This window comes from Silene latifolia, chromosome Y, assembly GCF_048544455.1.
Source record: "Silene latifolia isolate original U9 population chromosome Y, ASM4854445v1, whole genome shotgun sequence".
Classification (NCBI taxonomy): Eukaryota; Viridiplantae; Streptophyta; class Magnoliopsida; order Caryophyllales; family Caryophyllaceae; genus Silene; species Silene latifolia.
Window position 1 is genome coordinate 176,310,888 of NC_133538.1, and position 13,538 is coordinate 176,324,425.

Consider the following 13,538-nt stretch of genomic DNA (forward strand, 5'->3'; position numbering starts at 1 on the left):
CTTGTCTTGACCCAGCATTCTGGCCACACCTATGGAGTATGGACGGCGATTTCCACCCCGACCCCAAACAACGACATTACTTAAACCAGTAAGTTGTTAAACTAAAATCGTTAGTCGTAAAACTAAAAACCATGTTTCACAAAAGTAAAGTAAAAACTTTAAGATTTCAACAGAAAAGAATAACAATTTTCCATCATAATTATATGAAGTTTTGAAACTAAAATTGTAAGTTCTGAAATTAAAACTTTCAGTTGCTAAACAAAATATATTTCCCAATGAAATACTAAGGTAAATCACAAGATATATGTAAATGTTTTGAGCTAATTTAAAATGTAATTTTTAACATGAAATTTTCAAAGTTCTCAAAATAAAAAAAGTGAGTATTCAAGATAAAATAGTCAGTTATGGTTTAGAAGCATCAATTTTAATTTTAATTCTTGATCTTTCAAGATCAATTTACCAAACCTGATTGTACTTGGTGTTCATCGCCATTGCCAATGTTCATCTTCTATATATAGTGTGATTATATGTGGAAGGAGAAAGAAAGTGGACCGCTAATATTGATGACGATGGTTGTAAATGATGTTGGGGCGGTGTAGACATAGGTGATGGTGATGGAGGTGTTGGTGGTGCTCGTGTTGGTGGAGGTAGCGGTGCGATGAGGAGATATCACTGGTAGGTAGTGTTTATCACACTTTGGTGCTTTACATAGGAATAGAGGGTTTTCAATTAATTTGGGCTAACTTCTTCTATTGGACCCGTCCTATAGCATAGGATGGTCCTATAAAGGAATTGTTGTTTATTCGTTCATTTGGAGGCATGCATGTACGTATAAAAGAAGTGTTGTTTAACCCAAAATACATGAATTGTGTAGATAGATAATGGACAAGCTAAAAGATAACACTGCCATGAGAATAAGATAAGGATGTGGTATTTCAGAAAATCCATTGTAGGCTAGTCTACGGGTTCTAATGATGGAAGGCTATTGAAACTCTCAAAATTATTATCCTTGTTGAACTCCAATTCCACGGAAAGTACCATAGCAAACCACTATAAATACACTTGTACGGAGTATATCTTTAAAAAAACACGAGACACAAAATGTACAATTCTTATACTATACATCCAGGTGTATGGTACTTTCTACTCCCAATATTAAAAAAAAAAAAAAAAAAAAAAAAAAAAGTCCCCACTACTTAACAATTATCACTTTCCATAAACTCTTTCTTTCTCCTGTTTCAAACTATGTCTTCTGTTTCTATCAAAAAAATCGTCCATAAAATTTAATTTTCCATCCAACACAGTGGTTTTGTAATCTTGGTTCGAGTTTTGATTAATTAAATTCTAACTTATCAGGTATGTGTTAAAATTACTTCGTGTTTTGATTAATTAAATTCTAATTTATCGGGTTTGTGTTAAAATTACATTAAACCCTAAAAGTTGTATAATACCGTAAATTAAATTGAGTTTTTATGTTTTATCTCTCAATATTTATGATTAAATTTGTGGTTTCAGGTGTGATATTCATCATATGGCACTATCATATTCACTCAAAATTTAGTGAATCTGATAATTTAATTTGATGAATATGTCTTATCAAGTGTGATATTCATCATAAGTCACTATTTCATTCATTTTGATTTTAGTGAATATGATAATATAATTTGATGAATATGTAGTATTTAGTGTGATATTCACCTTATGATACTATTATATTCACGTTAACTTAATTGAATATGATAGTGTAATTTGATGAACGTCTGTTATGTAATGTGATATTCATTTTATGACATTGTTATATTCACTTTGAATTTAGCGAATATCGGTCTAATTTGATGACTATGAACTGTAAATTTGATAAAACTCGAATACAAATAGACGAAAGAAAACTACGAATTTAATAAATTCAATAAGGTTTTAAATTTGATAAATTGAGTAATTTATAAAAGAGAAAAAAAGGTACTGTGAAAGATGTAGTGGGTAGTTTTTTTTTTTCCTTTTTTTTCATTTTTTTTTTTTTGCCCATAACTACCATGGATGTATCTTACTCCCTACTCTTGGGAGTAGGATATAATTTGTCCAAAAAGTACGACATTCCCAGACACAAAAAGACCTGATCCAATAATTCAATTCTACTCTCTAATATACCGTCTCAAATATACTATCTCAGCTTCAAATCAAACCACACACAATAAATCGTCCCAGTTTCACATAAGCGCATAAGAGCCATTAATTTACGACAAAGTCGAAATTCATTCATAGTCAAACATCCAGATAGGCCTGAGGGTACCAGATTCAAATAAGTTTTTTCTTTACTCTTTCTTTTTATTTAATTCTTTTATTTTGTCTTTTATTTATTTTCTCTATTTTTATTGTATTAACTAACCTAATAAATTTGTCCTTGTAAATAACTGTATAAAGTTTGTTTCTAACTTTATTTTCTTTGTTTTATTATCGTCAAATATATAATATTACAAATAAATAGTAGAGGCCGTCAGTTTGATGGACGCTCCGGGTACCTAACACCTTCCCTGACCGTACCTTTACCCCCGAATCCGCAATCTTTGGTTCAGACCGGAGTGACGGATCAGTTCCCATACCAGGGATCAAAAGGGGTCTTTTCCGTTAAACTAATTTTTGTATGTTTTTTTATAAAACCTACTGGCGACTCCTCCCTATTATCTATTTATTTCAAAAAGGAAATTTTTTTTTTTTGATCTCACAATGGCGACTCCGCTGGGGACTTACTAAGAGGGTAAGACTTAAAATTTAATTGTAATAATATAAATTAGACGTCATTTTCGCCTTTCGTGCACAACTAACGCATGTTGATTAGAAGAAAATACTGATTGCATGCTTGTTTGAGTATTGGAAGTAACATGATGGTCAAAACAAGAAGCCATGAAGTTATACTGAATAACTTGTTTGTGTGGACTCTTGCTTATCATTATTTTTCCCCATCCCGTGCTTATTTTTAATTTGTTTTTCGATTTTTTGTATATTATTCTGAGACAAAAAAAAAAAGGCGTAGCTTCTCCGTAAGCCAATATTACGCCATCTTAAGCTACCCTGATTTACCTTCGGTAAAGTACGATGTATACTTAGAAGGTCCATTCGACCGACTAGGCCTTACACGTATTTTACACTTCATGACGTCGTGTTTTGGCAACTCGCTTGGTCCATATGACTGGGTGACCACAAAAGCGAGAGATACCCTCGGGTATTTTAATGTCGTGAGTACCCAAATTTCCAACCCGTAAACCTAACCATAGAGCCCGAAGATCCTTGGTATAACTGTATAAGTCATATTATTATGTGTGCCTTAACTCTTAGTGTTTATGCGCCATTTATGATTTCTATTATACGTCTTGCATATAACGAATTTTTAATATCTACAGATTGACGTGTCTCAGCTATCACTAACCACAATAGGCGTCGTGAACGTACATATACATTAACGAATTTGGTCAAAACTTTGCACTGAGTCCTTACATACATAGGTTTTCATCATGTAAATATAAAAAGCATCACGTGTAAACTTCACCATGTCCCCGCGTTTGCATATAGCATCCCGCACTTCTCTTGCGTCTGTTTGTAGAAGATTTCATACCCTCATTAGGCATTACATTCACCAGTCTTTTATGTACATAATCCTAACATTTAGGGAAACATCATAGGACATTAGTATGTCCACTCATCAGCTTACCATGTTTGCATTTAGCTAGTTCACAAGCCAGTCCGTCCATGCGACAGTCCGTCTGTCAGTCCTGCACATGTAACATGTGAAAAAAAACCAATGCCTACATTAAGTCTTGTATGCATCACTTAGTTCATGGGTTAGTTCGACATATGCACTCCATAAAACCATTGCTTTCATCAGTACAGTGTGTAGTACTTACATTTAGGCGGTCCAGGACTCCAGGCTCATAGTTCCAACCCATAGTTCCAGGTCCTGCAATTCCATTACCTAGAGGTGGCAAACGGGTCAATCGGATCAGTTTCGGTTCGGGTTCTTTCGGATCGGGTTATTTCGGTTTATCTTTTTTTTCGATTTCCGTTCGGTTCAACTCGGGTTGGATTCAGTTTCCACTTTTAATCGGTTGTAGATATTTCGGGTCGGTTCGTTTAGTCGGGTAAATATCGAAGCAAATAAGGTTCGGGTCGGGTCAATATCACAGCAGATGAGATTCGAGTCAGGTCATTATCGGATCGGATGTCAAGGGTTTAAATCTTTATTCAAAACATTGGATATAATACAAATAATTTTTTTTTAAAAGCAATATATAATGGTTTTTTGTATAACTATGATATAATATTAATTCATTGACGTCAAATGGGCGATACTCATGTACTAAAAGACACCTTAGAAGTGACGCCTAGGTACATTCGGGTCATTTCGGGTTTCAAAGTTGGGTTTCAGTCACCAATATACGGGTTAAAATCGGTTCGGGTATATATCGGTTCGGATTAAAACAATTCGGATTGAAACAGTTCAGGTTCATTCGATTTTGGGTCTATTTCGGGTATTACAAATTCGGTTCGATTTGAATCAATTCAGGTCGATTCAGGTTTCGGGGTGAAGTTCAGTTATATTTTTCGGATGTACGGTCAGGTGTCGATTCAGGTATTTTCGATCGGTTTTTCGGGTTCGGTATACTTTTGCCAGGTCTACCATTACCCTCGTCTGCCTCTCAAGTGTTTGCAAATAGACGTATCATAATATATCTCCATCTGTCAGCACGAATGTGTCAAAAGGAATTAAGATCAGAGTACTTGCATTAAGTCTTATCCGCATGCATATCTCATATCTAGGCAATAGCAGCATATTCTCTCAGCATTTGCATATAGCACAAGTCCAATAAGCAATAGTACAATGACAATTATGAACACGTAAAAAAAAAATAGGTACTTACATTCAAGTCTTATATAGCATTAAGTGAATAATATTTTCATTATATAGGGAGTTCTGCATCTGCACTCGCCGTATTACTCCATTTTAGTTCTGTTCACTATAAAATCGTTTTTTAAAAGATACAATGTCATGATCCGGGATAGGGAGGAGTAAACGAGACCCTAATTTTAATAGCCACTCTAGCTTGGGAACAAAAGAAAGGTACAGGAAGACTAGGTAATACAAACTGACATGTAGTTTTCATTGCCGGTGTCTAATTAAAATGTAGGACCATCCAAGCCCTTTCTCACTTGCATTAGTTGCATATATATAAAAAAATTAATTAAGAATAAGAACAAACATGTCAATAGAATAAGAAAATTCACTCTTATAGTCATATAATGTCATACGAGTGTTCCTGACATTACCTAAAAAAAACACTAGTTTACGTAAGTGTCTAATTAAAATAGGACCATCCAAGTCCTTTTTTGAATCAAATAAAAGAAAAAAGAGCATATGTCATTTTTACTAGTTACTTGTTCTACTTTTTACCCTTAACTAGTGGAATAGACTCGAAATACTTTAGGACGTATCTCTTTAGTGTAGATCAATCGACCTCTTAGAATCAGCCTAAACGAGGGCGTGCATTTGACCATCTTTTCCATCTCTGTGGTGTGATAATTCCTTGATCGCCGTGTCTCTAGCTAGGTGACCTCTAGGTTTGGAGACCCTGTCTTTTTACCCGATTTGTCAAATTCTTCATATTTCATATGACTACCAATCTAAATGAGCACAACCCTTTATCTACCCGATATGTCAATTTCCCATATTTCAAATGATTACCAAATGAGCACAAATTGCTTTCTACCAAATTTGTTAATTTCCCATATCTCAAATGACTACTAGATGATCACAATCTCATATGATCGGCCATTTCGTCATTTATTGTCATCCATTCTCATTTGCGCTAGAAAATTAGCTCAAAAATATTCAAACCATATTCCTAGAACACCCGTGCCCAAACTTACCAAATAAGTCACGGGAGCGCGCACTCCGTGCTGTTTTATAGGTGACCACTAGTCCCTTAGAATGAACTTAAGATGTGAGTCCAAATAACAATACAAGCTCAAAAATACTCACACCAAAGACTCACAAGTAAACAAAAATTCCAGTCAAAGTTGCGATCAACTCTAGTGTCAAAAGTCTCAAAAAGTCAAAGACAAAAGAGTATGATCTCTAATAGATACAACTCCAGTGTCAAAAGACTCAAAAATTCACAAGACAAAAAAAATCCAGCTAAAGTGCAATTTATAATCCAGTATCCCAAAGATTCACAAGACAAAAAAAATCCAACCGAAGTTGCAATTTAATCCAATGTCAAAAATCTCAAAAATTCACAAGACAAAGAAAAATTCCAGTAAAAAAGAGAAAAAAATACCCTAGTTAAAGATGCAATTGAAAATTGCAGCGTAGTCATTTTTTTCATTCCTCGGACGAGTCAATTCACAGTTCCATTGTCTCCATTCTTCTTGGGACGATCCTTTCATTCATTTAGGTGAGTGAGAGAGGCACACAGATCTCCAGTGTCTTCTAACACCATAGAACCTTCTACTCCATTCCATTTATCACCCTCGTTTAGCATCTAAGAATTCGGGGGATGTACACTAAATTTATACGGTCACAATAGTATTTTGTTTCTATGCTATTAGTTTTGCTTAATTAGAAAACCGTGTTACTATAAAGAAGGCAAAACTCATTTTAAAAGAAAAATCTCAAATTCCAAGTCGAAAAAAAAAAGGAAAAGAAAATACCTAAACAGGGGGCTACCACAAAACACAGAGTGAAGAGTTTCAGTTAAGACCCAGGGGCATAGGGAAACACTCAGCGCATATGTTTGACTACATTTAGACGACAACCCTGACCCAAAAGTTGTAAGGACTTACAAAGAAATGAAGGTTCAATAGGCATATAACACCTAAAAAGCTAGGATTAGAGTACTTCGTCCCTTTCCCAGATCATGCTCAATAGCACGTTTTAATTTGAAAAGAAACCGGGCTAGTAATTCGGTGTGTCATGTGTCTATTGTCTATTTTAGGAAAAGAATCCATTGTCAATTAGCTAGTGTGTGTCTCTATTGCTGTAAGTACATTAGCATCTTGCATTAATAGAATCATAAGCAGTCTACAGCATACCTCATAAGAATTCTACGGCATGCATCGTAAGCACTCAACTATTCAAGCACACAACTTAATTTAGTCGACAAATAGGAAAAAGAGAACAAGAGCATAATTTCAAAGTCAATCAACAAAGAATACGAAGCACTTACTTCAATTGTGCTCAGTCACCAATCGGGATTTCAAATATGGGCTATAGCGGCGCAACCCCGCTGATTTCATTCTATATCAGGAGCTAGCAAGATTAACCACCGACGGTGCTCCTTTACGAGTCAGCCAATCTAGTGCTCAAAGAATGGTTATAATGGCACAACTGGCGCAAACCACGCCAAACTCCATCCCACATCAGGAGACAAAAGATTCGACGATGCTCCTTTATCAATTTACTTGTCGCCAGTCGGGGCTCGAACGATGGCTATGACGGCACATCAACTGTCAATTATGTCCCATATCAGGATAGTATGCTTGAAACTAATGGAAAATGTGAAGATAATCATTTAAAGAGCAATAATTGAAAATCATCAACAAAAAAAAACACACCTACGTTGATGGTACTCCGTAATAAGTCATCCGGTCACCAATCGGGTGCTCAAAATGCGGCACATCTCCGCTGATATCGTTCTATCTCATGAGCTAGCAGGATCGACAACCGCCAGTGCTCCTTTATCAGTCAACTCGTTGCCAATCTAGTGCTCAGACGATGGCTACAGCAGCAAACCTACGATGATCTCGTCCCATATCAGGATAGTACATTTGAGCAATCATTTAAAGAGTATAAATTCGAAATCAATCGACAAAAAAAAAATAACCACTTACTTCGACGGGACTCCATCAGTCAGCCGGTCGCCAATCGGAGCCTTAAATAGCGGCACAAAACCGCTGATCTCATCTGATATCAGGAGACATCAGTCTTGATGGCGCTCCGTCGTCAGTCGCCTTGTCACCAGTGGAGTTGGAACGATGGCGACGTTACAACAACAAGTATGATTGATGAAAGCTTCCCTTAGCAACAATGAAAAATCGATCCTGAAGCAAGATAATGGTTGATCGAGGTCTCAATTTTGTGAGCAATAATGAACTGATGAGAAAATCAAAAAGAAATGTGACAATTTGGGCGTAGGTTAATTCCACAAGAAGCGAAATGAGATTTCCCTTGCTGGAGAAGCTTTCATGTGATAATAAATCAAAGTAAATGGCCCACCTCAATTTCTCAACCCGTCTTTTAATCAAGTACTCTAACATACTCGGTTTTAAACCCGCTCCTGTAAAATAAAATTTTACACCTCTCTATTTTGCGAAATAAAACTTTTGCAATTCTTTCAGCCCATTTCTTAAAATAAAATTTTCCGAACTTGCCTTTTTGGGAAATATAATTTTGCAATTTTCGAATCTTTTGGTCGGCAGGCCCTGACATGCATTTCAGTTTTTAAAATCAAATTTTCTGAACCTTCCCTTTTGCGAAATAAAATTTTGCAATTTTCGAATCTTTTGGTAGGCAAGCCCTGACATGCACTTGTGTTCTTAAAATAAAATTTTCTGAACTTACCTTTTTGCGAAATAAAATTTTGCAATTTTCAAATCAATTGATCGGCAGGCCCTGACATGCATCTGAGTTCTTAAAATAAAAATTTTTGAACTTGCCTTTTTTGCGAAATAAAATTTTGCATCCTAGTTTGTAAAATAAAATTTTACATTCTAATCCCTTTTCAAAATAAAATTTTGAACTCCTAGGTCGGCGGGCCCTGCCACGCATTCGAATGTGAAATCAAATTTTGCAGGTTCACTCTTAAGTGAAACAAAGTTTTGCTCCACCAGATTCCAGACCAGCTAAACAAAGTTTGGCTATTCCAGATTCCAGACCAGCAAAACAAAGTTTTGCTTTACCAAATTCCAGACCGACGAAATAAAGTTTTGCCGTACCAGTTTCCAGATTGGTGAAACAAAGTTTTACCTGCTCCATTCCAGATTGACGAAACAAAGTTTTGTCATGCCAGTTCCAGACAAGCTAAACAAAGTTTGGCTATATCAGTTCCAGACCAGTGAAACAAAGTTTCACTATGCCAGTTTCAAACCAACGAAACAAAGTTTTGTTGCACCAGTTCCAGCTTCATTTCAGATTAGTAAAAAAAAGTTTTGCTTAGCGAGTTCCAGATTCCAGCTACTCCAGACACGTAATATAAGAGGACCAGGTACGTTTTTTAACCTTTATCTGTCCCAACCAGACTACTTTGACCTTCGTCTTACTCAGACTCAGTCAAAGTGGGGGCTTCTGTAGACACCTCAAAATGTCTACCTAGCCTTAATGGTACCCGATGATGAGGTTAAAATTTAATGACTAAATGAAAATTGACAATGTTATAATTTATGAGTCTTTACACTTATTTTCCGAGAAACTAGTAAAATGGCATAAAATCATTTGTGAATATCCGTTCCATTATTTCAACTTTAACATACCATTCCACAGCCAAACCTTACTAGTCGTTTTTTTTTCTAATAGGCCCAAGAATATTGAGGCAATTCACCTTAATGCTAAACAAAACGTCTAATTATAAGAGCCTAATTATCATACAAATCCAATTGGGTGTTTTGCGGTTATCGACATAAAATAAAGAGATTATTTATTCATTCATTTGGAGGCATGCATTTACGTATAAAAAGAAGTGTTGTTTAACCCAAAATACATGAATTGTGTAGATAGATAATGGACAAGCTAAAAGATAAAACACAGCCAAGAGAATAAGATAAGGTTGTGGTATTTCAGAAAATCCATTGTAGGCTAGTCTACGGGTTCTAATGATGGAAGGCTATTGAAACTCTCAAAATTATTATCCTTGTCGAACTCCAATTCCACGGAAACTACCATAGCAAACCACTATAAATACACTTGTACGGAGTATATCTTTAAAAAAACACGAGACACAAAAAGTATACGACATTCCCAGATAAAAAAAACCCGACCCAATAATTCAATTTTACTCTCTAATATACCGTCTCAAATATACTATCCCAGCTTCAAATCAAACCACACACAATAAATCGTCTCAGTTTCACATAAGCGCATAAGAGCCGTTAATTTACGACAAAGTCGAAATTCATTCATAGTCAAACATCCAGATAAGCCTGAGGGTACCAGATTCAAATAAGTTTTTTCTTTACTCTTTCTTTTTATTTAATTATTTTATTTTTTCTTTTATTTATTTTCTCTATTTTATTGTATTGACTAACCTAATAAATTTGTCCTTGTAAATAACTGTATAAAGTTTGTTTCTAACTTTATTTTCTTTGTTTTATTATCGTCAAATATATAATATTACAAATAAATAGTAGAGGCCGTCAATTTGATGGGCGGTTCGGGTGCCTAACACATTCCCTGACCGTACCTTTACTCCCGAATCCGCAATCTTTGATTCAGACCGGAGTGACGGATCAGTCCCCATACCAGGGATCAAAAGGGGCCTTTTCCGTTAAACTAATTTTTGTATGTTTTTTTATAAAACCTACCGGCAACTCCTCCCTATTATCTATTTATTTCAAAAAAGAGATTTTTTTCAGGGATCTCACAGTGTGTCACGTGAGGCGCGTTTTATCCTATTCTAAGGGTAGTACCGTTTCAATTGGTCTAGGTTAGTCGGATTAGAAAATTCATTCCCGTCTAGGTCTGTGATCTTAACCGCACCCCCTGAAAGTATGGACTTGACTAAAAATGGTCCTGCCCTATTAGGTTTAAATTTTCCCCGTGGATCGACATGTAAGAGAGCTCTGACTGACTTGAGTACTAAATCCCCTTCCTTGATATATCTGGGTTTGACCAATTTATTAAATACTCGTTTGATACGTGCCTGATACGTCTGCACATTATGTAATGCGCGTAGCCTTCGTTCGTCCAAGAGGACGAGTTCATCATAACTATCCCTATTCCATTCAGCCTCTGGAATTTGACTTTCGAGTAAGATGCGTAAGGATGGAATCTCTAGCTCTACTGGTTGTACAGCTTCCATGCCATAAGTGAAATAGAAAGGAGTAGCCCCAGTGGGCGTCCTAACTGACGTGCAATATCCCCACAACGAAAAGGGTATTTTGCTAGGCCAATCGCGATAATTGTCGATCATTTTCTTGAGGATCGTGACGACATTTTTGTTAGCTGCCTCTACCGCGCCATTAGTTTGAGGTCTATATGGTGAGGAATGGTGATGCTTGATTTTATATTTGGCTAGCAACTGTTCAGTTTCGGCCTGAAAATGTGACCCGTTATCACTGATGATTTCATGTGGGCAACCGTATCGACAAATGATATTGGTTTGTATGAACTTTGCCACATATTTGGCTGTAAGGCTAGTGTAAAATGCTGCCTCGACCGATTTAGTAAAATAGTCGATAGCTACTAAAATGTAACAATGACCTCCTGTCCCAGCTGGAGTGATTTTCCCGATGATGTCTATTCCCCAAGCAGAAAATGGTCAAGGAGATGTCATGGTATATAGCATTGAGGAGGAACATGTGGCACATTCTTAAAGATCTGGCAATTATGACAATGCCTGACGTATTTGATGCAATCTGACTCCATTGTCGTCTAGTAATACCCTAGACGCGTAATTTTCTTTACCATCATAGGTCCACTTATGTGAGAACCGCATTCTCCATCGTGAACTTCTTCCATTACTTTATGTGCCTGTGAATGATCAAGGCAACGCAAGATGACACCAAGTGGTGTTCTCTTGTACAACTCTCCCTGCATGAGGAGGTATTGAGAGACAAGTAAGCGTATGGCGCGTTGTCCCCTCTTATCCATATCTGGTGGATATATACCATTAAGCTTGAAATTTAGAATGGTCTAGAACCAAGGTTACCCTGGGTTTTTCTCTTCATCTATAAGGAAGTGTGCATAGGCTGGCTCTGACCGCCGTTCGATGCACAAAGGCATTTCAACCATGTTGTCTGGCATGTTAATCAAGGATGCGAGTTTTGCAAGAGCGTCCGCAAACTAATTTTATTCGCGAGGCAGGTGTAAATAAGTAACCTGATCGAAGAATTAAGGAATCTGATCTATCTTAGCCTGATAGGGTGCTAGTCTTTCACTTTAGATTTTCCAGGATCCAGTGATTTGGTTAATCATTAAAGATGAGTCCCCGTGAACTCGTAGATGGGTCAAACATTATTATTCAGAGGGAGTAACATTTAAAATATGGCTATATTTCGAGACTTAGGTGGCACCATTTTCATTTGTCGCCGTCTTTATTCATAGATGTTACCTTTATAATATTCATTCACACATTCTAACTAATATAACAACATTTCATACAAGGCTACATTTCGAGACAAAGATGGTAACATTTTCATATGTCATCATTTATTCATAGATGTTCTCATTATAATATTCATTCACACATTCTAACTAACATGATAACATTCCAAACAGGGTCACATTTCAAGATAAAGATGGTAACATTTTCATATGTCACCATGTTTATTCATAGATATTGTCATTATATGATAACATTCCAAACAGGGTCACATTTCGAGACAAAGATGGTAACGTTTTCATATGTCGCCATGTTTATTCATAGATATTGTCATTATAATATTCATTCACACATTCTACCTAACATGACAACATTCCAAACATGGTTACATTTGATATTAAGGTGGTAACATTTTTAACACAAATCATATATCACCATGTTTATTCGTAGATGTTGTCGTTATAACATTCATTTACATTCTAACTAATGTGACAACATTTAAAAACATGGCTACATTTCGAGACTAAGGTGATAACATTTTTAACACACTCATATATCACCATGTTTATTCATAAATGTTATCATTATTATATTTATTCACATTCTAACTAATATGACAATACTTAAATCAGGGTTACATTTCGAGACTAAGATGGTCACATTTTTAACACAAATCATATGTCACCATGTTTATTCTTAGATGTTATCACTATAACATTCATTCAAATCTAAACAAACATGCAGTGTAATGGTTACATATGTTATCAGTAGGTACATTTTTTTCCACTAAGGTGGTCACATATTCAACAATAACACACATGTCACTATGTTTACTCCTTTATGTTATCATGTTAAGATTCATTTTAAACTGAAACAAACATTTTTATATTGAGTAAGACACTCAAACATATATACATACATTTATCAACTAAGACGGTCACATTTTCAAAACTAACACATCTGTCACCATCTTGAGTCATTTATGTAAAATATGTTAAGATTCATTTTAAACCCAAATAAACATAAATATAAATTACAACACACTCAAACATATGTACATTTCTCAACTAAGGTTGTCACATATTCAACACTAACACATATGTCACCATGTTTACTCATTTATGTTATCATGTTAGGATTCGTTTTAAACCCTAATAAACATTTATATAATGAGAAACATACTTAAACATAGGTACATTTTTCACTAAGTTGGTCACATTTTCAACACCACGC

At 35.6% G+C, this 13,538-nt stretch overlaps 1 long non-coding RNA gene across 1 annotated transcript; it reads right to left on the reverse strand.

The window, feature by feature from the left end:
* Positions 1–3,438: 3,438 nt before the first annotated feature.
* Positions 3,439–8,220, reverse strand: LOC141626472 (uncharacterized). The gene is made up of 8 exons (XR_012536057.1): positions 7,882–8,220; positions 7,610–7,783; positions 7,218–7,497; positions 6,330–6,533; positions 4,679–4,731; positions 3,900–3,967; positions 3,707–3,767; positions 3,439–3,588 (listed from the first exon to the last, which is right to left on the reverse strand). It is a non-coding gene; the product is annotated as an uncharacterized LOC141626472 (long non-coding RNA).
* Positions 8,221–13,538: the final 5,318 nt, after the last annotated feature.